The sequence below is a fragment of the Crinia signifera genome, chromosome 3, assembly GCF_055691185.1.
Source record: "Crinia signifera chromosome 3, ASM5569118v1, whole genome shotgun sequence".
NCBI lineage: Eukaryota > Metazoa > Chordata > Amphibia > Anura > Myobatrachidae > Crinia > Crinia signifera.
The window spans coordinates 126,395,222-126,422,485 of NC_139219.1; the positions used below are offsets into that span (position 1 = coordinate 126,395,222).

Here is a 27,264-nt window from a genome sequence, read left to right on the forward strand (position 1 = left end):
GCTCTATGGAAAACTAAAGCAGTTGCATAGGAAACACCTACTGCCTGAGCAAATTGCTGTACTTTAGAATCTGCACTACCACAAGAATGCACACCTGAGTTAAGCTGTAGGTTAAGCAATAAAACATATAGTCAAAGGGCATACTGGCGCCATTCAGGAGTAAAGCAACCTGTGTCTCAAACAAAAACATGACATTGCCATTATTGGGGTATTACATGTGTTACTGAAATGCAGAGGTGTAGCTAGGAGCCATGGAACCTAGCGCAAGTTCATGTCACTGTGCGTCCCCACCCCTCATCCCTTCCTACCCTGCAGAATAAACATAACCCTTACCACCATTTTTAGAAAATTTAATACATCTCCTTACAATTATTGTAATCAGAATAAGTATTCTGGTGATAAAAGTAATGTTCACATGAGGAGCCTATACTGACAAAACCTATTGAATTTACCACTATCAGGAGTATTGAGTACTGTCAGTGATTAATCTTACATCCTTCATTTTTTGTTTGTCAATGGCACTTGTAATTGCCATTATAGTGTATTGTTACCCTAGTCTCTCACAAAAATATGTCACTGTAATTCCTCCAGTTTTGCTCTGTACTTACAATTAGAAAAGTTGTCGTATTGTACTAATGCGCTGTAATTCTGTTTTTATTTTGATTATAGTTTGTACAACTTATCAACACTTTGGGTAGCATTAGAAAAGAAAATAATAGAAAAGAATTAATCAGAAATATAAGTTATTCCATCACTAAAACTGTGCAAAATGTCTAAGATTGAAAGAGCAATATAATTGTTATATGATACTAGTGCCATCTTGTGGTCATCTGGTAAATTCAAAATTGGTAAAGGACAATGTTATAATTTCTTAAATTAATATGAAACTGCTTTCATAAAATATATTTTTACACTGGTACAACTTAAAATTTTTGTTGTACAACCATATTTATGTTGTTTAGATCTCTATTTAGAAAATTTGCATTGGTTTCAAAGTGAGCCTATACAAAGGAGATTTTATACGTGGGAGCCAGATGGAAAGAAACTTTTTTACTTTCATTTCTTTGTTGAGTGACATTTCTAGCCAGTCCATTTGAAACAAGTGTGAAATTCGGGGCTCCACTAATGTTACAGATAAAGTAAATCCATTTTTATTTGAACATTATTATATTTTGACCACAGATTGGAACTTCCTTGGAATATAGTGTGTTTGTGCACCCATGGGCTGGTAGTCATCCCTTTAAATGTAGCTCTATTAAGAGGCTGCCTTTCTACTGTTCTACTTTATCCCTTTCATGTTTTGAAACTGTCGATTGAATTTCTCCATTTACTGAAGTCACATTATTAATCAGCCTAAATCAAACAAGGTTATTTTGCCTCCAAACAATTTCCGTTATATTTCAGCACTTTTTACAATATATTTTTATTGGCAATTGAAACATTTCTTATATTGGAACATTTCAAACAATTTTCCTGTTGGATCAGCCATATGTGTATTGAATGATTAAGTTACATTGAAACAATTTGTTTCTCCACTACTAAAGATTTATTAGTTGCTTCTCACAGCTTGTTTAACAATTTTATCCATGGCAATTATATTCATGTGTATTGTTGTTTTAATACAGCATGTTGTATTAAATGCAATATTTGTTTTGATACTGTAGTGTCATCCTTTTAGTTTGGTTATTTTAAAAAATATGTAACATGACAACTAAACTGTACATTAAAAGCTCCCCAAAATTTGCCCCAATTAAACATAGACAGAGCATCCACAACAAAGTTATCTACACCTGGGATATGCCATGCTTTAAAAATGACATTATAACCAAAGCAGTACAACAGGCATGTCCAAACTATGGCCCTCTCGCTGTTGTGAAACTACAAGTCCCATCATGTCTTGCCACAGTTTTGCCATTATGGCATGGTAAAACTATGTCAAGGTATGCTGTGATGTGTAGTTTCACAACAGCTGGAGGGCCACAGTTTGGACATGACTGCAGTACAAGAATCATACTGTATGCCCAACTGGAGAAAAAGCTGGCAAATAAGGAACTGTGCGTAGTGCTCAATGCTTGTTCCACATCTAAATTACAACATCTCAAATGGTGTCTTTATTCTGGCACCACTAATACCAAAGCATAAATGATAGGATACAATTCTCAAAATAAAATGTACTTCATACCACTATTGATGTCCTGGTTCCATACATCACTTACCATTTAAATATGCCCCAAATCCCTTGGACTGCCACAATAGTAAAAATCTGTAAGTGAGGCTGGATAATGAGGGAACCCAAATACATATACTGTTAATATTCATCAGGAAGGAGTCCCAAAAATGTAAGTCTCTCTTAAATTCCACAGATAACTAAAATAAAGTGAAATGCAATTGCCCTCTCCAATGTTCTACAAAATATATGAACTACCCAAAGGTATAATCTGACAGGACAATTCAAAAGAATAAATAACGGCAGCATTTGCTTCAGAAAGACATTCTTTAAGTCTAGATCAAATTTATAGAGTTACACAACTGCCACGCCTTATGCTAAGGCATATTGCATCAATCCCTAATTACATCAAACTGATGTTCATCCATTGGAAACCCCAATGTGTCTAACAGAGGCTTAATAAATTAGAACACAAAGTGGTCAGCTTGCGCTGACCACTAAAAGCCCCCTATGCTAGTCCCTGGCTCCCCTATGCAAGCCACAATGAACAAATCTACATAAGTATAATTTAATGATGTTTTTGAGTGTGTGTGTGTGTGTGTATATGGATGTTCCACGATAACTCTCAAACGCTTTAACTAATCGTCTTCAAACTGCACACTACCTTCTCATCTTAATGGACTATCTAAATTTGAAGATGGGTTTAATTGGCCGAGCCCTTAAGAGTGCTGTCATAAGGGACCATGCTGTTTTTGTTGTTTTCATGCACTGTTATATGACATTAGAAAGATTATGACTTTCTAAATACAACACAATAAACAGACTCCCTTAAGTGGACCCTTAAATGCTTATAAGGGTCCATTAAATGAAAAACATTTTCACTTTGCAAAACTTTTGACAAACTGAAATTAATAAGCGACTCATCGGCGTGGGTTTTTTGGGATCTTCTATACCTGCTGCAGCAGCTCTGCCCTACTGTGGTTGGCAAGGGTAGGTAAATAATTGGAGACTTGCTCTGGCTGCTTTAGCAGCTTCTTGTCCTATGGTTGCACACCTTCATGATATACAGACAAATATTATTTATACAGAAATGGCTTCCCCTGTCGCACACTGCGCTCACAACCTATATCAATTATATATCCTTAATTTATCTGTAGCTTGATCCGGTTCAGATGTGGCACTTCTTTTCTATTTTTTCTTATTTTCTATTTTCTTTTTCTCCAAAAAAGGAAGTATGAAAGAGAAAAAAAATAGAATATGGTATAGTACGTTTTCACAGGGTCATTAAATGGTTATGACCACCACCTTAGATAGAAGTGGGTTTTTTATTAGTTCAAAAGGGTAGCGTACCCTACTCACACCAAACAAAGGATGTGCTCCTCACATAAAGGTTTCTTTTATCCATAAAAAAGACCACAATTTGCTTCAAAACGACAGGTGGCCTCTCCTGTTGATATTTCTTTCACAGAAAGTGGATATACCTTCACCCAGTGTATCTTAAAGAGATATGAAGGGGGACGTACCCCACTTACACAACACAGCGTATTTTCAATCCTATCTCGGTTTCTTTATAGGAGTGCCTTCCTCCCATTTTCAGCTTTTTCTTTGTTATATCAATGTGTATATATATATATATATATATATATATATATATATATATATATATATATATATATATATATATGAGAAAAAGATGTAGAGGGCGCTGTAGGAATTCCCACCACCTTATTGTGTGCTCAAGTTTCAAGCAGATAGGTAGAGTAATAATTCAATCACATTTATTAAAAATACAAATGTATGACATTTACAAATTCATATTCTTGTGAACCGCAAGGAAACGACCCGACGCGTTTCGTCTCCGAAGAGACTTCCTCAGGGGTACATTGTGGGTGGTACAGAATGCCATAAGAATCATATATATATATCACACAGAATATTAAAACTTTTTCTTTCAGAAATTTTGAGAAATATGATATATAATACATACCGGTAGAATGCGGTATGTTGTAAAAACAATCTTTTAAAATTCTTTGTAAGAATCAAACAGAGTTCGGAAAGGACTTTGTAAAATTCTGTAAACCAGAGCATGTGTCTCATGAGTCACAAGTAGCAAAATTCTACCACAATAATAGGAGGAGCAAAAGTAGGAGGATAAGGAAGAGGAGGAGAGAAAGCATAAACGAATATAAGGTAAATGGACATACCCAATGTAGACAGGCCTTCAATAAGGGCCCTTTTGGCAGATCAGGGCGCTGGAAAAAAGGGGGAGGAGTGTACCTATAGATAGATGAACCATTAAAGGTCAAAAGGTCACCTAGCACAAAATCAATGCTAACAATTCATTGGCCATACCTACTTTAGGTGGGGTCATGTGCTAATAACAAATCTAGCTCAGGGAAAAGTGAGGCTGAGTAGACAATTATAACAGGGAGAATGCCCAAGACCATAAAAGACTCTAACTCACAACTAAGGGGTCAAAATACCATCATAGAGACTATAAACGATAGTATAATCACTAAACCTCAATGATGATGGCATCTGAAAAGGACAACTTTAATAATCCGATTCAGTGTATATAACAGAGGACAACCTGATATCTTACGGGTCCAATAAAGTATGCATGGCTGGGCGATTTATATAAGCACAGTATAGTACCGGCCACATTACAAAAGCATTTGTAGTGTTAGTATCTGGAAATATCGGCATAACAATGGTGTACCTCTGCATGATATAAATGGCTACATCCAGATGAAATGGCTGGATATATCATAAATCCACATAATCAACATGGCTATGTGATTCACCAATGTATAAATTTCAACAGTATATTCATATGAACAGGGTGACAATAGTAAAGACAATGGATATGTGAATCACAATCCAACAGCATAAGGAATTACAACAGCATAATAGCATAAACAATTGTCAGATATATCAAAGGGTAACCTACCAGAATTTGGTGAGCACAACTGAACTCTCCTGCACCTTTTCCAGAATGAATGGACTATGGGAGGGTGGACCTAATTTATACCCTGAATGTGGGCCGTCCTATCCGGTCAGTGGAAGGAGTGCAAAAACCGGGTATGAGATGTAATGTGGATAGCTGGAATTCTAATTTAAAGTGAAAGTGCAGGGAGCCGTATAATCGGCTGATATAGATAATAGAGGGCCAAGTCACGCAACTAAGTGTCCTAAGTGCTAGTATACCTAACATTCTATATAGTGCACCTATGCATTCCCCAATCCGATAATGGGGATAATAGTGTTGCTATAATAAGAGCATAAATATTTAAGGGGAAAATAATAAACAGTGTTGAATGGGATAGAAACATTGTGTTTAATGATTAAACCCAATGTTCTTATGAGGTCTGGGTAAACCACAATGATGGATCTGACATTACATATCAAAATACAATGATGACATAGTAATGGGTGACAGAGGATAAATATCCTATGTTTACAGGTTGTGAATATGGGCTTTTTACAGATTGTACAGGTGATACAGATTATAAAAATTCTGGTGATCACATGATGACCAATAATATTCAAGGAAATTTTATACAGAAATTCATACATAGATCTAAAGTGTGATATCACATAGTTTCATACAGAAATTTATGTATGGATTTAAAGTGTGATAACATATAAAGAAAGAGTGAACCCAACCATAAATAGTGTCCCGTATAGGGATATAATATTTAGAACAGAGTATGCCCCAAGCGGATATTATAGAACCGTAGTAGTGCCAATAGGATGGGAAAAAGGGTACAAGGGTGGAGTATAAATCCTGAATCTCTTAAGGATATACACTAATAATAGGAAAGAAGAAAGAACATATAATGGTATGAATGTATAGACAGATATAATAGGAATATGCTATGGGAAAGGTTCAAAGTATGCCCAGGGGTATGAGGGCCCAAAGTACCACACAAAATTAATTCAAAAGACGGGGACCCAAGGTGTTCAACCATACAACTTCCAAAAAAAAAAAAAAAAAAGGAGGGGATGGGCAGCTGAGTGAAAGGGACTAGTGTCCAAAAAAGAATAAGGATTTTCTATGAACCTAAAAAGGACACTATGTCAACATTTTCATTTAACCCTTTAGGGTAAAGGGTGTTAAGTGTGTATATCCAAAATGTCTCTTGTTTGGAGAGTTTTAGGTCCCGATCTCCACCTCTGGGATCTACAGTGACTTGTTCTAAGATGGTGAAAGAGAAATTCTTCACTTCCACAGAGGAGTTATGTTTCTCTGTATAATGCCGTGAAAGACTGTGGATGGATACTTTATGCTTGATGTTACGGATGTGTTCTTGTATCCGAATTTTGACCTGCCGCTTTGTTTTGCCGATGTACATAGCTCCGCAGCCGCAAGTGATTCGGTAAATCACGTAACTCGAATTACAGGTAGTTGGGAGGTTCAGGGAATATTTTTTCTTTCCAGTCTCATGTTTGAATGGGGATTTTTCTATGAATTTGCAACACAGACACTTATTACAAGGTGTGCAACGTACCACTTTTGTCAGAAAATTACTCTCTGGTGGTTTTCTGGAGATAGCTCTCAATTGACTGGGAGCAATAATACTTTTAAGATTTTTTGCACGTCTAAAAATCAAATCTGGTTTGGGCGGTAGATGTGGGCCCAAGATGTTATCCTTCAGTAAGATGCCCCAATGTCTGTTCAGAATTTTCTTAATTTGAAAGTTTTCCTTGTTATATTGGGTTACAAAGGATCGTTTTCCAAAGTTCTTGGTGGATGGGGCTTCAACTGGTGATAGGAAGTCTTCCCGTGGTCTAGCAGACGCTTTACTTCTTGCTTGATTGATTTTTTGTGGGTCATATCCTCTCTCGATGAACCTATTCGCCAACATCAAGGATTGGTCATTGTAATCTCTTATAGAACTGCAATTTCTTCTAATGCGGCAGAATTGTGCAAATGGGATACTATCCTTCCATTGTGGTAGGTGACAGCTGTCATATGGAATGTAGCTATTACAATCCACTTCTTTGAAGAAAGTTTTGGTGGTCACTGTTTCTCCAGGGGAACCTTCCAGAACCAAGTCTAGATAGTCGATACTTTTTTGATCCATTTTGTGGGTGAACTTAAGATTGAATTCATTGTTCTGAAGGCCTTCCATAAAATCATCGATGGTGGAAATGTCCCCTCTCCATACCAGAATGAGATCGTCAATGTAGCGTTGGTAGAATAGAATATTCCCGTAGTACTTGGAATTGTAAATGTATTGTTCTTCCCAGACACCCATGAACAGATTTGCGTACGATGGGGCAAATTTGGTCCCCATCGCAGTTCCGGTGGTCTGCAGGTAGTATTTTTTATCAAATTCAAAGAAATTATGTGTTAGAATAAATTTGATGCTGCTGAGAATGAACTCTATCTCTTTAGGGTTACTCAGATTATGTCTTAAGAGTATGGTTTCCACTGCTTTCAGGCCTTTCTCATGTGGGATCGATGAGTACAAAGCTTGGACATCCACAGTCAGCCAAGTCAGATCTTCCTTCCATTGGAAATTGGTTAATTTGCTCAACAGGGAAGTTGAATCTTTTAAATGTGAGGCATTTTTGAGTATGTATGGCTGAAGAAGTATATTGATAAGATGTGACAGGTTGCAGCTTAATGATTTTATACCAGCCACTATGGGTCTTCCAGGTGGGAGTTCTTTATTCTTATGAACTTTTGGTATGTGGTAGAATATGGGCATTGTAGGATGCCTGGTATACAAGTACTCAAATTCTTCCTTTCCAATGACCGAGTTCTTCCTGGCCTCTACTAGTAAGTCATATAGTGCCTCCAGGTATTCAGCCGTGGGGTTGGTGGGAAGTTCAGTGTAGGTATTTTTGTCCAGGAGAATATTACAAGCTTCCTTTAAATACATTTCACGTGATTGAAGCACTACCGTTCCACCTTTGTCGGCATTACGTATGATAAGATCTTCATCTTTTTTCAGGGACTTGAAAGCTTTGATTTCTTTAGGTTGCAAGTTGCTTGTGGTTTGTTTGTCCCAGATTTTAATTTTCTTGAAGTCTTCATTCACTAAATTATAGAAAATGTCGATATGACTGCCCTTTGACTCCACCGGGTAGAACTTTGAAGGATTGGACACTCTGGGCAGAATCCGTTCATGAGACGGAAGTATAGGATTTTTAAAAAAAATGACGTTGAAGCGTTAAGTTTCTTATGAACTTATTAAGGTCAATGAACAAATTAAATTTGTCCACATGTCCGTCCGGTGCAAATTTTAGTCCTTTATTTAGTACTGAGATCTGTTCTGGGAGTAGTTGCCTTTTTGAAATATTGATGATTCCTGTCTCCTGTGGCTCTGGAATACTAGGGCTTTCCTTTTCTTTGGGCTTCTTTCCGCCCCCTCGGCAGCCTCTTCGTCCCCAATGTGCCCTCTTTTGACTCCTTGTGGGGAATTGATTTTGTCGTATAGAATTTCTTCTCCCTGAACTGAAGGGAGACCCTTTCTTCCTAAAAAATGCACCGGTGGTGGTATGCGTTCATGAGAACGACTTCTGGATCTTAGAGTTCTGTCTTCAAATCTATCATGGAAAGTAGGTTTTCTAAACCGATGTGGGTGGTTATCAGAGTGTGTATATCTGTCATAGTTTGTCCTATGTCTTTGATTCTCAGTGCCTGGATTATTTCCTCTGTGGCGTCTGTAGGGGGACCTGTATCTATAATCCCTTTTGGGAACAGGTTGTTGCCATCGCGAATCATTTCTCCAATTAGAATTGTATCGACGGCGAAAATTATTTTGGTATGGTCTGTCCTGTTGAATTTGCTCGTTGTAGACGTGGGAGTCTCTTCGCATTTTTGGTCTATTGTCAGTGGACCAGTTGTGGATTTGTCCGCTAATATAATCATTTTTGTCGCGTTGAAACTTTTTTTGTTTCCTAAGGATGATGTCACCTTCCACTTTTTCCAATTTTTGATGGAGATCTCTTACATCCCGTTCAAATTCTTCACTATTGGAGAATTTCTCCACAGCTTTGTCTATTTTGATCATATCCTCCTCTATCCTCGTGATTTCCTTCTTTCTTTCACTTATAATAAGTGAAATAAGTCTTAGGGAACATTCCTCAAGGATTTTATTCCAACTGGATGTGAATTCTTCATCACTATTACCCAATGTGGGAGTTTTACTGATTCTGAGTCCCCCAGAACAGATCTCAGTACTAAATAAAGGACTAAAATTTGCACCGGACGGACATGTGGACAAATTTAATTTGTTCATTGACCTTAATAAGTTCATAAGAAACTTAACGCTTCAACGTCATTTTTTAAAAAATCCTATACTTCCGTCTCATGAACGGATTCTGCCCAGAGTGTCCAATCCTTCAAAGTTCTACCCGGTGGAGTCAAAGGGCAGTCATATCGACATTTTCTATAATTTAGTGAATGAAGACTTCAAGAAAATTAAAATCTGGGACAAACAAACCACAAGCAACTTACAACCTAAAGAAATCAAAGCTTTGAAGTCCCTGAAAAAAGATGAAGATCTTATCATACGTAATGCCGACAAAGGCGGAACGGTAGTGCTTCAATCACGTGAAATGTATTTAAAGGAAGCTTGTAATATTCTCCTGGACAAAAATACCTACACTGAACTTCCCACCAACCCCACGGCTGAATACCTGGAGGCACTATATGACTTACTAGTAGAGGCCAGGAAGAACTCGGTCATTGGAAAGGAAGAATTTGAGTACTTGTATACCAGGCATCCTACAATGCCCATATTCTACCACATACCAAAAGTTCATAAGAATAAAGAACTCCCACCTGAAAGACCCATAGTGGCTGGTATAAAATCATTAAGCTGCAACCTGTCACATCTTATCGATATACTTCTTCAGCCATACGTACTCAAAAATGCCTCACATTTAAAAGATTCAACTTCCCTGTTGAACAAATTAACCAATTTCCAATGGAAGGAAGATCTGACTTGGCTGACTGTGGATGTCCAAGCTTTGTACTCATCGATCCCACATGAGAAAGGCCTGAAAGCAGTGGAAACCATACTCTTAAGACATAATCTGAGTAACCCTAAAGAGATAGAGTTCATTCTCAGCAGCATCAAATTTATTCTAACACATAATTTCTTTGAATTTGATAAAAAATACTACCTGCAGACCACCGGAACTGCGATGGGGACCAAATTTGCCCCATCGTACGCAAATCTGTTCATGGGTGTCTGGGAAGAACAATACATTTACAATTCCAAGTACTACGGGAATATTCTATTCTACCAACGCTACATTGACGATCTCATTCTGGTATGGAGAGGGGACATTTCCACCATTGATGATTTTATGGAAGGCCTTCAGAACAATGAATTCAATCTTAAGTTCACCCACAAAATGGATCAAAAAAGTATCAACTATCTAGACTTTGTTCTGGAAGGTTCCCCTGGAGAAACAGTGACCACCAAAACTTTCTTCAAAGAAGTGGATTGTAATAGCTACATTCCATATGACAGCTGTCACCTACCACAATGGAAGGATAGTATCCCATTTGCACAATTCTGCCGCATTAGAAGAAATTGCAGTTCTATAAGAGATTACAATGACCAATCCTTGATGTTGGCGAATAGGTTCATCGAGAGAGGATATGACCCACAAAAAATCAATCAAGCAAGAAGTAAAGCGTCTGCTAGACCACGGGAAGACTTCCTATCACCAGTTGAAGCCCCATCCACCAAGAACTTTGGAAAACGATTCTTTGTAACCCAATATAACAAGGAAAACTTTCAAATTAAGAAAATTCTGAACAGACATTGGGGCATCTTACTGAAGGATAACATCTTGGGCCCACATCTACCGCCCAAACCAGATTTGATTTTTAGACGTGCAAAAAATCTTAAAAGTATCATTGCTCCCAGTCAATTGAGAGCTATCTCCAGAAAACCACCAGAGAGTAATTTTCTGACAAAAGTGGTACGTTGCACACCTTGTAATAAGTGTCTGTGTTGCAAATTCATAGAAAAATCCCCATTCAAACATGAGACTGGAAAGAAAAAATATTCCCTGAACCTCCCAACTACCTGTAATTCGAGTTACGTGATTTACCGAATCACTTGCGGCTGCGGGGCTATGTACATCGGCAAAACAAAGCGGCAGGTCAAAATTCGGATACAAGAACACATCCGTAACATCAAGCATAAAGTATCCATCCACAGTCTTTCACGGCATTATACAGAGAAACATAACTCCTCTGTGGAAGTGAAGAATTTCTCTTTCACCATCTTAGAACAAGTCACTGTAGATCCAAGAGGTGGAGATCGGGACCTAAAACTCTCCAAACAAGAGACATTTTGGATATACACACTTAACACCCTTTACCCTAAAGGGTTAAATGAAAATGTTGACATAGTGTCCTTTTTAGGTTCATAGAAAATCCTTATTATTTTTTGGACACTAGTCCCTTTCACTCAGCTGCCCATCCCCTCCTTTTTTTTTTTTTTTGGAAGTTGTATGGTTGAACACCTTGGGTCCCCGTCTTTTGAATTAATTTTGTGTGGTACTTTGGGCCCTCATACCCCTGGGCATACTTTGAACCTTTCCCATAGCATATTCCTATTATATCTGTCTATACATTCATACCATTATATGTTCTTTCTTCTTTCCTATTATTAGTGTATATCCTTAAGAGATTCAGGATTTATACTCCACCCATGTACCCTTTTTCCCATCCTATTGGCACTACTACGGTTCTATAATATCCGCTTGGGGCATACTCTGTTCTAAATATTATATCCCTATACGGGACACTATTTATGGTTGGGTTCACTCTTTCTTTATATGTTATCACACTTTAAATCCATACATAAATTTCTGTATGAAACTATGTGATATCACACTTTAGATCTATGTATGAATTTCTGTATAAAATTTCCTTGGATATTATTGGTCATCATGTGATCACCAGAATTTTTATAATCTGTATCACCTGTACAATCTGTAAAAAGCCCATATTCACAACCTGTAAACATAGGATATATATCATCTGTCACCCATTACTATGTCATCATTGTATTTTGATATGTAATGTCAGATCCATCATTGTGGTTTACCCAGACCTCATAAGAACATTGGGTTTAATCATTAAACACAATGTTTCTATCCCATTCAACACTGTTTATTATTTTCCCCTTAAATATTTATGCTCTTATTATAGCAACACTATTATCCCCATTATCGGATTGGGGAATGCATAGGTGCACTATATAGAATGTTAGGTATACTAGCACTTAGGACACTTAGTTGCGTGACTTGGCCCTCTATTATCTATATCAGCCGATTATACGGCTCCCTGCACTTTCACTTTAAATTAGAATTCCAGCTATCCACATTACATCTCATACCCGGTTTTTGCACTCCTTCCACTGACCGGATAGGACGGCCCACATTCAGGGTATAAATTAGGTCCACCCTCCCATAGTCCAATCATTCTGGAAAAGGTGCAGGAGAGTTCAGTTGTGCTCACCAAATTCTGGTAGGTTACCCTTTGATATATCTGACAATTGTTTATGCTATTATGCTGTTGTAATTCCTTATGCTGTTGGATTGTGATTCACATATCCATTGTCTTTACTATTGTCACCCTGTTCATATGAATATACTGTTGAAATTTATACATTGGTGAATCACATAGCCATGTTGATTATGTGGATTTATGATATATCCAGCCATTTCATCTGGATGTAGCCATTTATATCATGCAGAGGTACACCATTGTTATGCCGATATTTCCAGATACTAACACTACAAATGCTTTTGTAATGTGGCCGGTACTATACTGTGCTTATATAAATCGCCCAGCCATGCATACTTTATTGGACCCGTAAGATATCAGGTTGTCCTCTGTTATATACACTGAATCGGATTATTAAAGTTGTCCTTTTCAGATGCCATCATCATTGAGGTTTAGTGATTATACTATCGTTTATAGTCTCTATGATGGTATTTTGACCCCTTAGTTGTGAGTTAGAGTCTTTTATGGTCTTGGGCATTCTCCCTGTTATAATTGTCTACTCAGCCTCACTTTTCCCTGAGCTAGATTTGTTATTAGCACATGACCCCACCTAAAGTAGGTATGGCCAATGAATTGTTAGCATTGATTTTGTGCTAGGTGACCTTTTGACCTTTAATGGTTCATCTATCTATAGGTACACTCCTCCCCCTTTTTTCCAGCGCCCTATTCTGCCAAAAGGGCCCTTATTGAAGGCCTGTCTACATTGGGTATGTCCATTTACCTTATATTCGTTTATGCTTTCTCTCCTCCTCTTCCTTATCCTCCTACTTTTGCTCCTCCTATTATTGTGGTAGAATTTTGCTACTTGTGACTCATGAGACACATGCTCTGGTTTACAGAATTTTACAAAGTCCTTTCCGAACTCTGTTTGATTCTTACAAAGAATTTTAAAAGATTGTTTTTACAACATACCGCATTCTACCGGTATGTATTATATATCATATTTCTCAAAATTTCTGAAAGAAAAAGTTTTAATATTCTGTGTGATATATATATGATTCTTATGGCATTCTGTACCACCCACAGTGTACCCCTGAGGAAGTCTCTTCGGAGACGAAACGCGTCGGGTCGTTTCCTTGCGGTTCACAAGAATATGAATTTGTAAAAGTCATACATTTGTATTTTTAATAAATGTGATTGAATTATTACTCTACCTATCTGCCTGAAACTTGAGCACACAATAAGGTGGTGGGAATTCCTACAGCGCCCTCTACATCTTTTTCTCGTGTCTTGTCCCTCATCTCCCACTAACAGGGGGGATTTTGTAGAGGTTGGCCGCTATCTAGTATTGGAAGCGCATTCAGGGTCAAACCCCCACGTGTGTATATATATATATATATATATATATATATATATATATATATATATATATATATATATATATACCAAAAGAAAAGAGTAAAAAAATGTACTTTAAACGTATAACAATTTTTTATTTCTCTAAAAGACACAATTAAAAATATAGGGCATAGTGGACCACAGCAACTGCACAATGAAGATGGAAAGAACACTTAACTTTGTTCAGGGGATCAGTTCTGGACTGATACCCCTAAATTGGAAGTGAAGCACGTGCAGTAGTGTTGGTCTCTGAATTAGCCCCAGACTCTCCACCAACGCGTTTCAACCTTGACAGGTCTTCCTCAGGATGTGAGAGTCTGGGTCTACAGCATGGGTATTTATACCCTCAATGATATTCCTCCCCTTCCTGTGGGAGGGCTTAGGGTTTGAAACCGGAAGTGTATAAAAACGCTATAAAAAGACTTATGTACCTCATAGCTGGTATAATAAAACCACACATTAGTGGTATATATAATATAAACAATTTGCCCCAAGTTATGCGAACTTATTCATGTCCCAATGGGAAGAGTCATCGGTATACGAGGGGCATGAATTTGGGGCGAACCTGGTGCTATGGACAAGATATATCGACGATATATTGTTTGTATGGAAAGGAGAGGAAACCCTTTTGGAATCTTTCTGCACACATCTAAATAACAACGACCAGAATATTGTACTCACATTTCAAAAAAGCAAACAAGCAGTGAATTTTTCATTGATGATGGTAAGATTTATACGAAAACATACTGCAAACCCACCAATTGTAACTCTCATATACAAGCTGATAGCAACCATCACCCAAATTGGCTTAAGTCAATTCCTTCTGGCCAATTTCATCGAGCTCGTAGGAACTGCACCAGAATCGAGGATTATAAACAACAGGGAGCCATCCTCACTAAACAATTTGTGGGGAAGGGATATAGCAGGAAAGTTATAGAAAAAACCTGTAATCAATTTGAAGAGAAGAATCGGGAGGAGCTATTGCAAATCGATCCATCAGCACCAGAAGTAAAAGAGGATATTGGAATACCATTCATTACACAATTTAATGGACAGCACCGCGATATAGAGAAAATCATAAAAAGACATTGGAATGTGTTGTTAAAAGATCCCATTATGAAAAAGTACTTAAAACCTGAACCAAAATTTGTGTACAGAAAAGCTAGAAATGTGCGGAATATAGTGGTAAAAAGCACAATAAATAAACAAACAAAAAAAGAAGTGAAATCAACTGGCTTCTACAGATGCGGTTCATGTATGATGTGCAGGAACTGTAAGAGTAAGAACACGGTTATAAAGGAATTGTATCAAAACAAAAAGGTACTACCCACCAAATAAAGGATTTCATTACATGTGAAAGTAAAAATGTTATTTACCTCCTGACCTGTTCCTGTTCAAAACAATATATAGGAAAGACAAGTAGAAAACTAAAGGAACGTATGGGTGAACATCTTCGGAATATCCGAAAAGGAATTCTGTCTAATAATGTATCTGCTCATTTCAAAGATCAGCATGACTGTAGGACTGACCAACTAATATCTTTTTGCGGCATCAGAAAAATAGTAGGGAGCTGGAGAAAATATATCTTAGAAGAGTCTCTGGCCAAAACAGAAATGCGTTCTATCTTTAATCTGGGTACATTGCACCCAGATGGATTGAATATGGACTTTGAAACTACTGTAAGTGGTTCCTATGAACATTTCTCTCGATATATCCCCTCTCTTCTTCTTATACATTCTTTCATTTCTTTCCTTTTTAGTGTAATCGATTCATTAAGTGTTATACATTATTATTAGAAAGTTTTTATAAAACATTGAATGCGCTGTAAATATATGTATATCTATATGTGTCCATCTATACTTCCGTGATGCGTTCCACGGCCCTATACCTAGACATGTCCATCTACACTTCCGTCATGCGTTCCACGGCCCTACGGATATAGCAGAGCGGGCACTTCCGCCCCCACTAATCCATGCGTTCCACCTATTCGGGGAGGAAACGTTGCATATCAGTCCGTGACCGCTGACGTCATCATGCGTGTCACGGCTGAACTTCCAGGAACGCATGCGTTCCACTTGGTTTTTATACGAGATAACTGGACCCCGCTGTAGGAAATTGTTTATATTATATATACCACTAATGTGTGGTTTTATTATACCAGCTATGAGGTACAGAAGTCTTTTTATAGCCTTTTGATAGCGTTTTTATACACTTCCGGTTTCAAACCCTAAGCCCTCCCACAGGAAGGGGAGGAATATCACTGAGGGTATAAATACCCATGCTGTAGACCCAGACTCTCACATCCTGAGGAATGATTCAGAGACCAACTTAGTCTGGGGCTAATTCAGAGACCAACACTACTGCACGTGCTTCACTTCCAATTCAGGGGTATCAGTCCGGACCTGATCCCCTGAACAAAGTTAAGTGTTCTTTCCATCTTTATTGTGCAGTTGCTGTGGTCCACTATGCCCTATATTTTTAATTGTGTCTTTTAGAGAAATAAAAAATTGTTATACGTTTAAAGTACGTTTTTTTTTACACTTTTCTTTTGGTGTATATATATATATATATATATATATATATATATATATATATATATATATATATATATACACATTGATATAACAAAGAAAAAGCTGAAATTGGGAGGAAGGCACTCCTATAAAGAAACCGAGATAGGATTGAAAATATGCTGTGTTGTGTAAGTGGGGTACGTCCCCCTTCATATCTCTCGACCAGTGAGCCTTACATCAGTAGTAGGGAAATTGATGGAAACACTCTTAAAACAAAGAGTTGTAGAATATCTCAAAACCAGCAATTTACAGGATCCAAAACAGCATGGGTTTACTGGGGGAAGATCGTGTCAAACAAATCTTATTGACTTTTTTGACTGGGTGACTAAAGTAATAGATCAAGGTGGGGCTGTAGATGTAGCTTATCTAGACTTTAGTAAAGCTTTTGACACTGTCCCACATCGCAGACTGTTAAATAAACTTGAAAGCTTGGGATTGGATTCTAAGATAGTTGAATGGATAAGAGCGTGGTTGCAGGACAGAAAACAGAGAGTTGTAGTAAACGGAGTACAGTCAAAGGAGGGAAAGGTTACAAGTGGAGTACCCCAGGGATCTGTACTTGGACCGGTGCTTTTTAATATCTTTATTGGTGATATTGCAAATGGAATTGAGGGTAAAATGTGCCTTTTTGCAGATGACACAAAGGTATGCAACAGGGTAGACACACCAGGAGGGGTAAAACAAATGATTGAGGATCTAGGCAGATTAGAGAAATGGTCAAGAGAATGGCAACTACAGTTTAATGCCAAAAAATGCAAAATCATGCACTTGGGTCTCAGAAATCCAAAGACTCAATATAGTATAAATGGCACTATAATGGAAACTACTGAGGAAGAGAGGGATCTAGGTGTCACTATTTCAGGGGACTTAAAAGCAGGTAGGCAATGTAACAAAGCAATGAAGAAGGCAAGTCAGATGCTTGGTTGCATAGGGAGAGGTATCAGCAGTAGAAAGAAAGAAGTAATAATGCCACTGTATAGGTCATTGGTACGACCTCACCTAGAGTATTGTGTTCAGTTCTGGAGGCCATATCTCCAGAAGGATATAAATACATTAGAGACTGTACAAAGAAGAGCAACTAAAATGGTGCATGGCCTACATCACAAAACGTACCAGGAAAGACTAAAATATCTTAATATGTATACTTTAGAGCAGAGAAGGGAAAGGGGAGACATGATAGAAACTTTCAAATATATCAAGGGCTTTAACAAGGTACAGGTGGGAGACATTCTTCACAGGAAGAGGAGCAACAGAACACGAGGACATGCACTGAAACTAGAGGGAGGAAGATTCAGGGGAAATGCGAGGAAGAATTTTTTCACAGAAAGAGTAGTAGATAAGTGGAATAGCCTCCCAACAGAGGTGGTAGACGCAAATACAGTAGTACAATTTAAACATGCTTGGGATAAGCATATTGATATCCTTACAAAAAAATAAGGATCAAATATGGTTTGAGGTAACATGTTTAAAAAAAGGGGCAGACTAGATGGGCCAAGTGGTTCTTATATTCTATGTTTCTATGTTTCTATGTTTAAGATACACTGGGTGAAGGTATGTCCACTTTCTGTGAAAGAAATATCAACAGAAGAGGCCACCTGTCGTTTTGAAGCAAATTGTGGTCTTTTTTATGGATAAAAGAAACCTTTATGTGAGGAGCACATCCTTTGTTTGGTGTGAGTAGGGTACGCTACCCTTTTGAACTAATAAAAAACCCACTTCTATCTAAGGTGGTGGTCATAACCATTTAATGACCCTGTGAAAACGTACTATACCATATTCTTTCATACTTCCTTTTTTGGAGAAAAAGGAAATAGAAAATAAGAAAAAATAGAAAAGAAGTCCCACATCTGAACCGGATCAAGCTACAGATAAATTAAGGATATATAATTGATATAGGTTGTGAGCACGGTGTGCGACAGGGGAAGCCATTTCTGTATAAATTGTTTGTATTGAGGGTGGGTGACCTTCTTTCCCCTGTACCTATCGCTGCACTTTGTGTGCCAATAGGATACTGTATCCCTTTTTTTCTGTCTTAGACAAATATTATTGTCTTATTCCAATAGAGGGTCCTACTTCTCAACCAATTGTCTGTACTGTGCGATTGGCGCATCTCTTGTTTTCTTCAGCAGCTTCTGCCCTGCTGTGGTTGGGTAGGGTAGGTGGATAGTTAGAGACCTGCTCTGGCTGCTGCAGCAGCCTTGTTGTGATTGGGAAGGTATGGTGAATAGTTGAATACTTGCTATGCCTGCTGCTGCAGAAGCTTCTGCTTTGCTGTGGTTGGGTAAGGAAAGTGGATAGTTGGTGACCTGCTCTGGCTGCTGCAGCAGCAGCTTTTGCCCTGCTGTGTTTGGAGGAACAAGAATTGCTTAAGCTTAAATTTTTGCCCATCCATTGGACGGGCCTTAAGACTAGTGCAATAATGAACTAATAGGCTTAAAAATGCACAAGAAACTGAAAACACACTGTGATTCGAACAAAAACACTTACACCTGAAATAATTGGAGTTTAAAGAGAAAATACTGAAATCTGCACCTTGCACCTCTCCAAAATACGCTCCAAACTCAAATATATTTCATTACGCTCATTTGTCTTGTTGAAAGATAGCAGGCTTCATACATATATGTATAACAAAGCCAGTTAATGGCTCTATTGTTCTAATGTTTCTATGTGTATTCTTGTTGAACACATTTTACTATTTACTCATTATTGTCCTACTGTTACCATGGCTTTGGTCCTATTCATGATTTTGTTTGGCTGCTTTTTGGGCAAGATTCTTCGTAGACTTACTCTGACAATAAAAAGTATTATTAAACAAAAAACAGGTTGAAAAGAGGCAGATGGGGACAGATAAACCAAAAATTGTCCTGTCAATGGAAGGACTGGAGCTCAAAACACAATATGTGCAGGGTAATAAAAAGAAGAAAAGGTGGTGTGTACATTATAATTAGCAGATATACCACAGATATGGAGGGCAGGGAAAAGGTGGGAGAAAGATTGTATCCCAGTAAGAACTGGGAAATATAACCTGGGAACTACGGATCAAAATAGAGAAAAACGCTGGAAAGATGAGGATAAAACGGGTCAGGCAGACGCAACATCCAAAGTACGAGGATCAAATGGGTATGGCGTGCTTGAGCAAGAGGTCTCCTGCATTTGAAAGGTGCCACTGTATCATGAAGACCTCTCAAAACACTAATATGCATTGGAAAATCAGGAAGAACCGATAGTAATACAGTAATGGACCAGAATCATTTTCTATGCAAAGTATAGTTGGGGCAAGAAAGAAATTAAGGTAAGTCCAGTAGGAGACAACCCTGGGGACACCATTGTAGCCAAATGGCTGGGTTCATGCAGCCTAGCCTGGCAGCAATGACATGGTCATGAGAGGAAGGTGGAACATGGAACATGTCTCCATGGCCCAGTGCAAGTTTAAGCTCATAGGAAGCCATGCATGAAGAATCTGGTGGCATGGGACATAACTTCTGGATGTTGTTTGCATATATCTTAGTACATGCTAAGTCAACACAGACCTGGAAGATGGAGGTTACGCTAGTCCTTCTGCATGACTGCATCCAAGAAGGTGAGGATAGAGTGTGTGTAGGATGCAGAAAGGTATGTGAGGAGAAAGAAAAATGGGTCTAATAGAGAAATAGAAAGCAAAACAGAACACAAATTGAAGAAAAATGGAACCTTGCAGAAATACTGCACAATGGCAGTAGATACTAAAGCAAATGATAGACAGATAAAAAGGCACAGATACTCCTTGAAATTCATTAAAAATCCAATGACCTATACAAGCATAAACTGACAAGGACCAAGACGAATACAAACCTAAAGATGTCAAAGACTTCAGACTTTTATAGCTGTCAGTAAGTTTTTCCTGCAGGCACCTTGTTTTTGTCAAACACTTATGGTCATATGATTCAGTGGTGTATTCAAGGTGGAGGCACATTTTGGGGGCACTGTTATTTGTAATGTCTCCTGGCAGACTTATAATTGGACTGGCCAAAAGGGGAGGCCCTGGAAGTCACCATTCCCCATGTTTTGGTTTTGGTCCAACATCAAATTAAGTCTTATTTTGGTTTTATAAAAACCACCCTCAAGTTTTTAGGTTTTGTATCTGGGTTTCATTTTAAAACTATAAAAACAGCTAAATCATGTAATTTGGACCTGTTGTTGTTCCTACAATATTAATAACATCAATAGCAATCATTTCAAGTAATTAGCAGTGTGATATGACCTCTGAATCATGATGGAAGCACTTACATACAATCCAAAAACAAGCAAGCTTCAGAGTTTAGTTCGACATCTGAACTTGGCAGAATAACCCAAGCTGGGACTCATTGCCACTCAGTGACCCCAAAGTGACCCAAGGCAGAACCTCAAACTGTGTGTACTGTTTTCAGTAAAAATCAAGCTGCTCATCTCTAACTAAAATAGAAGTCTCTTAAATGCTGATTCTAATTATAAATTGTTAGTAATCGTAATTGTAATTCTCTCTTTCCTGTGATAAAAGTCATTACAGAATTTTACTTTTTACCATTTTCTTGTAACAGTTTCCAAATTTTGTGGTACAGGTTGAGTATCCCTTATCCAAAATGTTCGGGACCAGAAGCATTCTAGATAAAAGATTATTCCGTATATTGGAATATTTTTTATATTTAAAGAAGTTTATTGAGGTATCTTTCATTAATGTTGTATAAGCACATCAAACACATGAAATTCACACAAATATATGTTATTTGTGCATGAAACAAGGTTTTAAATCATGAAAAAAATGTGTGTAAAATCTCAGACACTGAACTTGAAGAGTATTTGCTCAAGTACAGTAAGTACAGTATTACGTTTAGATGATTCTTTACAAAACACCCACTATGACCAGATAATGGAGCAGTATTTACAAGTAGCAAGACAAAATACATTCTGAAAATATATGTAATTATTGTTCCAGACAACAAGGCCCTTCAATCAAGAAAAAAAATGGTGTTACTAAGAGGATGAATAGGATAATCGACTAAAGTGGATGAAGCATGCTCTATTACACAAATATGGCCGCAATTTATGGGGGGGGGGGGGGGGGATAATTCATGACATTCTGATATTTTGAAAGAATTTATTGAAACTGAAAATAATTCATAGGACGTGAAATGGAATGAAACCTGACCTATAACATTTAAGAATATTTGGAATTAAAGTACTTGTACACATTCCATTGGATTTTAAAGAGCCACCTCCTGGAATAAGTGTACTCTATGGTCACTCTATGGTTTTAAGCAATCACAAAGAGCATGAAATTGTACAAGATAATTGTATAGGTGATAAAAAAAAGTGAAGCTGCCTAAATAACCTATACTGAACTCAGCCCCAGCAACCTTGAACTGTATTACATTCCGCCATATATTTCAGTTAATATATCATCATCATCAGGAGCTGAATTTATTTCAGCAGATTATGACAGTCAATGAGTTGTTTGCTTACATCAGCTACAGGATTTTGTAGGGTCAGTATCTCAATTTACAACAGTGGCGCAGGCAGGGGGGTTTATGGTTGCACTGAAACCGCCCTGATAGCCAAGGTTTTTTTTGTGGGCTGCTAATGTCCTGCAGCAGCAGCTTCTAAATGCTTGGCAGGACAGCTTTTCAAATGCACTGGGGATTGAGCAGAGCAGTGGTGGGAGGAGGGAGTTCACTTCTTTACAAGGGAAGTGACACTGGCAGGCAGGGACAGCACAAGGTATCCACAGTACAGCGCTCTGGTCCCAGCTCCTCTCTCACATACTGGAAGCCGCTGTGGCTGTTGAGAAGTGCTGGGCTGCGACTCTTCATGCAGGGAACTGCACACAGACAGTCAGTGACTGTATGGAGCAGGCTGCCCTGGACACGCTTGCCCGCAGCTGCACACAGTAGCTGCTCTTATACTGCAGGGACCGGACGTCCTCCCAGGTTTTTAAGTTCACAGAGTGGAATGAACCGAGGGATGACCACATTTAGGCCCTTATTCTGATTGACGCGGACTTTACCGCGTACTTACGGATCGCGTCTTTACGGCGTCTGCGCATGCGTGGAGAACGCTACGCGCATGTGCCACGCCTTGACTCGGTACCAGTTCGGCCAAATCCCGTCCAAAACTGTTCACCGCTATCAGTCGGGAAATAGGGGCGTATTATGGGCGTCATGCGGAATGACACATGGGCGTAGTTTCAAAGTGGGCAAAACGGGGCGGAAACATGGGCGGACACGGGGGAGTACACTTATGTTGGGGGGCGTACATTCGGAAACCACTCCGAATGCACGCGAGCAAAAAGGGCAGAAATGTGCGGTGTCCACAAGTGTACTATTGCTTTGCGGACACCACTCGTTCATGCGGTAGGCGAACGTACGCCTAATGACTACAACCATTAACACCTGAACCCAATAGAATCTACTCCTTTACTCATTACTCACTAATAGGCCGCTTGTCAGTGCTTTAATTGAAACCATTGCTGCTTCAAGGAAACCTTAGTAATCCCCCACATATGCTGTACTTGTCCCACACTTAAAAACTGCTAACAATGGACATGACTGAATCTTAATACTATCAATACACATGTGTATTAGACATGTACTCATGAAACCACACACATTGATTCCAATTCCAAATAAGCTGTTTTTTATGAGGATAGGTAATTGAATAAGTGGGTCATGTGATGTATTGCAGAAGATACTTCATAGTGGGTTGTTTGGCGTAAATACTCCGCTTACGGGCGGTAGCACCGCTTGGCTCCCGTTCGGATGCGGTATTTCCGAGCATACTCTGTAATACTCTGTAATACCGTGCAGAATCGGAGTGTTTCTCCCGCACACGCATGGTTTGTATGTCGTCCGTAAACACGCCCTGTTCTTAAAGAGTGAGTCCGTCCGAATGCGGAGGACACGTGGGCGTTTCTACGGACGATGGCCGCATGCGGCAAAACACCGTGGCGTGCGGACCGCTCCGTAAGAATGCGGGAATATCCGCACCGATCAGAATAAGGGCCTTACTCTGACTGAAGACAGACCCCTGCTCTGACCACAGCTGCTGTATATGAAGGTCAAAGATCAGGCAATGGGATCGTACGAGGTGAGCACCCATCCTACACTGTCACAATAATTAGTTACAACGTCAGCACTGCAGACAGAGGACCCTGACACATAAAAATAACTCTCCTGTGCTTCATCTTCATTCATATCTGCAAGGCCAAGTGTTCCTTGCTGCAGCTTAACCCACACCACTACCCCCCATACACAGCCTAGCTCTCCTACAGCCTTACCCTCCCTCCACAAAATTACCCTACCACAGCCTAAACCTCCCCTCTGTAAATTAACTCTCTCACAGCATAACCCTCCCCTCCACAATCTAACACTCCTGCAGCCTAACCATCCCCTCCACAATCTAACGCTCCTGCAGCATAACCCTCCCCTCCGCAATCTAATGCTCCTGCAGCATAACCATTCCCTACGCAATCTAACGCTCCTGCAGCCTAACCATCCCCTCCACAATCTAATGCTCCTGCTGCCTAACCACCCCCCCCCCCCCCGCAATCTAACGCTCCTGCAGCCTAACCATCCCCTTCGCAATCTAACGCTCCTGCAGCCTAACCCTCCCCTCCGCAATCTAAAGCTCCTGCAGCCTAACCATCCCCTACGCAATCTAACGCTCCTGCAGCCTAACCATCCCCTACGCAATTTAATGCTCCTGCAGCATAACCCTCCCCTCCGCAATCTAACGTTCCTGCAGCATAACCATCCCCTCCACAATCTAATGCTCCTGCAGCATAACCATCCCCTCCGCAATCTAACGCTCCCGCAGCCTAACCATCCCCTCCGCAATCTAATGCTCCTGCAGCATAACCATCCCCTCCGCAATCTAACGCTCCCGCAGCCTAACCATCCCCTCCGCAATCTAATGCTCCTGCAGCCTAACCCTCCCCTCTGCAATCTAACGCTCCTGCAGCCTAACCCTCCCCTCCGCAATCTAACGCTCCTGCAGCATAACCATCCCCTCCGCAATCTAATGCTCCTGCAGCCTAACCGTCCCTTCCGCAATCTAACGTTCCTGCAGCCTAACCCTCCACTCCACAATCTAACGCTCCTGCAGCCTAACCATCCCCTCCGCAATCTAATGCTCCTGCAGCCTAACCGTCCCCTCCGCAATCTAACGCTCCTGCAGCCTAACCATCCCCTCTGCAATTTAATGCTTCTGCAGCCTAACCATCCCCTCCGCAATCTAACGCTCCTGCAGCCTAACCATCCCCTCCGCAATCTAATGCTCCTGCAGCCTAACCATCCCCTACGCAATCTAATGCTCCTGCAGCATAACCCTCCCCTCCGCAATCTAACGTTCCTGCAGCATAACCATCCCCTCCACAATCTAATGCTCCTGCAGCATAACCATCCCCTCTGCAATCTAACGCTCCCGCAGCCTAACCATCCCCTCCGCAATCTAATGCTCCTGCAGCCTAACCCTCCCCTCTGCAATCTAACGCTCCTGCAGCCTAACCCTCCCCTCCGCAATCTAACGCTCCTGCAGCATAACCATCCCCTCCGCAATCTAATGCTCCTGCAGCCTAACCGTCCCTTCCGCAATCTAACGTTCCTGCAGCCTAACCCTCCACTCCACAATCTAATGCTCCTGCAGCCTAACCATCCCCTCCGCAATCTAACGCTCCTGCAGCCTAACCATCCCCTCTGCAATTTAATGCTTCTGCAGCCTAACCATCCCATCCGCAATCTAACGCTCCTGCAGCCTAACCATCCCCTCCGCAATCTAACGCTCCTGCAGCCTAACCATCCCCTCCGCAATCTAACGCTCCTGCAGCATAACCATCCCCTCTGCAATCTAACGCTCCTGCAGCATAACCATCCCCTCCGCAATCTAACGCTCCTGCAGCCTAACCATCCCCTCCGCAATCTAACGCTCCTGCAGCCTAACCATCCCCTCTGCAATCTAACGCTCCTGCAGCCTAACCATCCCCTCCGCAATCTAACGCTCCTGCAGCCTAACCATCCCCTCCACAATCTAACGCTCCTGCAGCCTAACCATCCCCTCCGCAATCAAACGCTCCTGCAGCCTAACCCTCCCCTCTGCAATCTAATGCTCCTGCAACCTAACCCTCCACTCCACAATCTAATGCTCCTGCAGCCTAACCCTCCCCTCCGCAATCTAACGCTCCTGCAGCATAACCATCCCCTCCGCAATCAAGCGCTCCTGCAGCCTAACCCTCCCCTCTGCAATCTAATGCTCCTGCAGCCTAACCCTCCACTCCACAATCTAATGCTCCTGCAGCCTAACCCTCCCCTCTGCAATCTAACGCTCCTGCAGCCTAACCATCCCCTCCACAATCTAACGCTCCTGCAGCCTAACCATCCCCTCTGCAATCTAACGCTCCTGCAGCCTAACCATCCCCTCCGCAATCTAACGCTCCTGCAGCCTAACCCTCCACTCCACAATCTAACGCTCCTGCAGCCTAACCCTCCACTCCACAATCTAACGCTCCTGCAGCCTAACCCTCCACTCCACAATCTAACGCTCCTGCAGCCTAACCCTCCCCTCCACAATCTAACGCTCCTGCAGCATAACCATCCCCTCCGCAATCTAACGCTCCTGCAGCCTAACCATCCCCTCCGCAATCTAACGCTCCTGCAGCCTAACCATCCCCTCCGCAATCTAACGCTCCTGCAGCCTAACCATCCCCTCCGCAATCTAACGCTCCTGCAGCCTAACCATCCCCTCCACAAACTATTGTGTTTGCATAGTGAACACCGGCATCCTAGCCGTATCACAACTGATAAACCCCCCTTTAGAAATCCCGCATTTGCCCCTGCACAATATTGTTTGAGGACAATCAAGGATGCATGAAGCTTGTACACAAGGAAAAGTTAATTGATAGAACCAAACATGTTACTATGATGCATCATTTCATATGTGATCTAGTGGAGCAAAATGTGATTCAGCTGACATATTGAAACATTGAAAATATGTTGGCATATGTTTCTAGAAAAGAATCCCAAGGCCAAAGTCCACAGCAGGAACACGTTGTTTGTTAATAATGTATAAAAGGAATATGTGTTGAATATTGCACATTGCTGAAAAATAGATTAATGTTAACTGTTCACCTGGCTTAAGATAGTGAACAAGATGTCTGGAAAGATAAAATAGTCTTAGCAAAAATGATTGGTCTGCTTGGGGATTTAGTATTTGTTGGAAATAGTTGCAAGCATGTTCAGACTGACCCAGTCGAGTATAATGGGCAGAACACGAGAACCCAGGAAACACTTGTCCCAGAATAATTAGGCAGGGCAATCCTGATGCTATTGCCCCTACCACTTGCACCCATGGAAACGGGAAGACAGGCAGGGTCATATTCCTTTTTGGTGCTTTTACTCAATAACCCCTTCTGCAATTAATTTACAAACAGTTGGTTTTGAATTAATACATTTATATTGTGTAAACATTTATTTATTATATTACAAGACTGATGCTATCATTTGTGTTTAATTGCATTCAGTACATTTTAACTCTATTTCCCTTCTACGTTCTCCCCTTATGTATCCACAACGGCTGCATTCTTATTTTCCATTGTTTAGGGCCTTGCTATAGCTCATTATCAACATTGTTTC

General features: G+C 40.2%; 1 protein-coding gene and 1 long non-coding RNA gene across 3 annotated transcripts in view; one reads left to right on the forward strand and one right to left on the reverse strand.

Annotated features, from left to right (window-relative positions):
• Window positions 1-27,264, reverse strand: part of LOC146062914 (scavenger receptor cysteine-rich domain-containing protein DMBT1-like) — a 384,870-nt gene that overhangs the window by 237,078 nt on the left and 120,528 nt on the right. The window lies entirely within an intron of this gene.
• LOC146062570 (uncharacterized) lies at window positions 12,635-13,798 on the forward strand. Of its 2 annotated transcripts, XR_014471397.1 has the most exons (4): window positions 12,635-12,677; window positions 13,351-13,423; window positions 13,556-13,640; window positions 13,743-13,798. It is a non-coding gene; the product is annotated as an uncharacterized LOC146062570 (long non-coding RNA). The 2 variants fall into 2 exon arrangements; XR_014471398.1 differs by lacking the exon at window positions 13,351-13,423 and having other exon boundaries at window positions 12,638-12,677.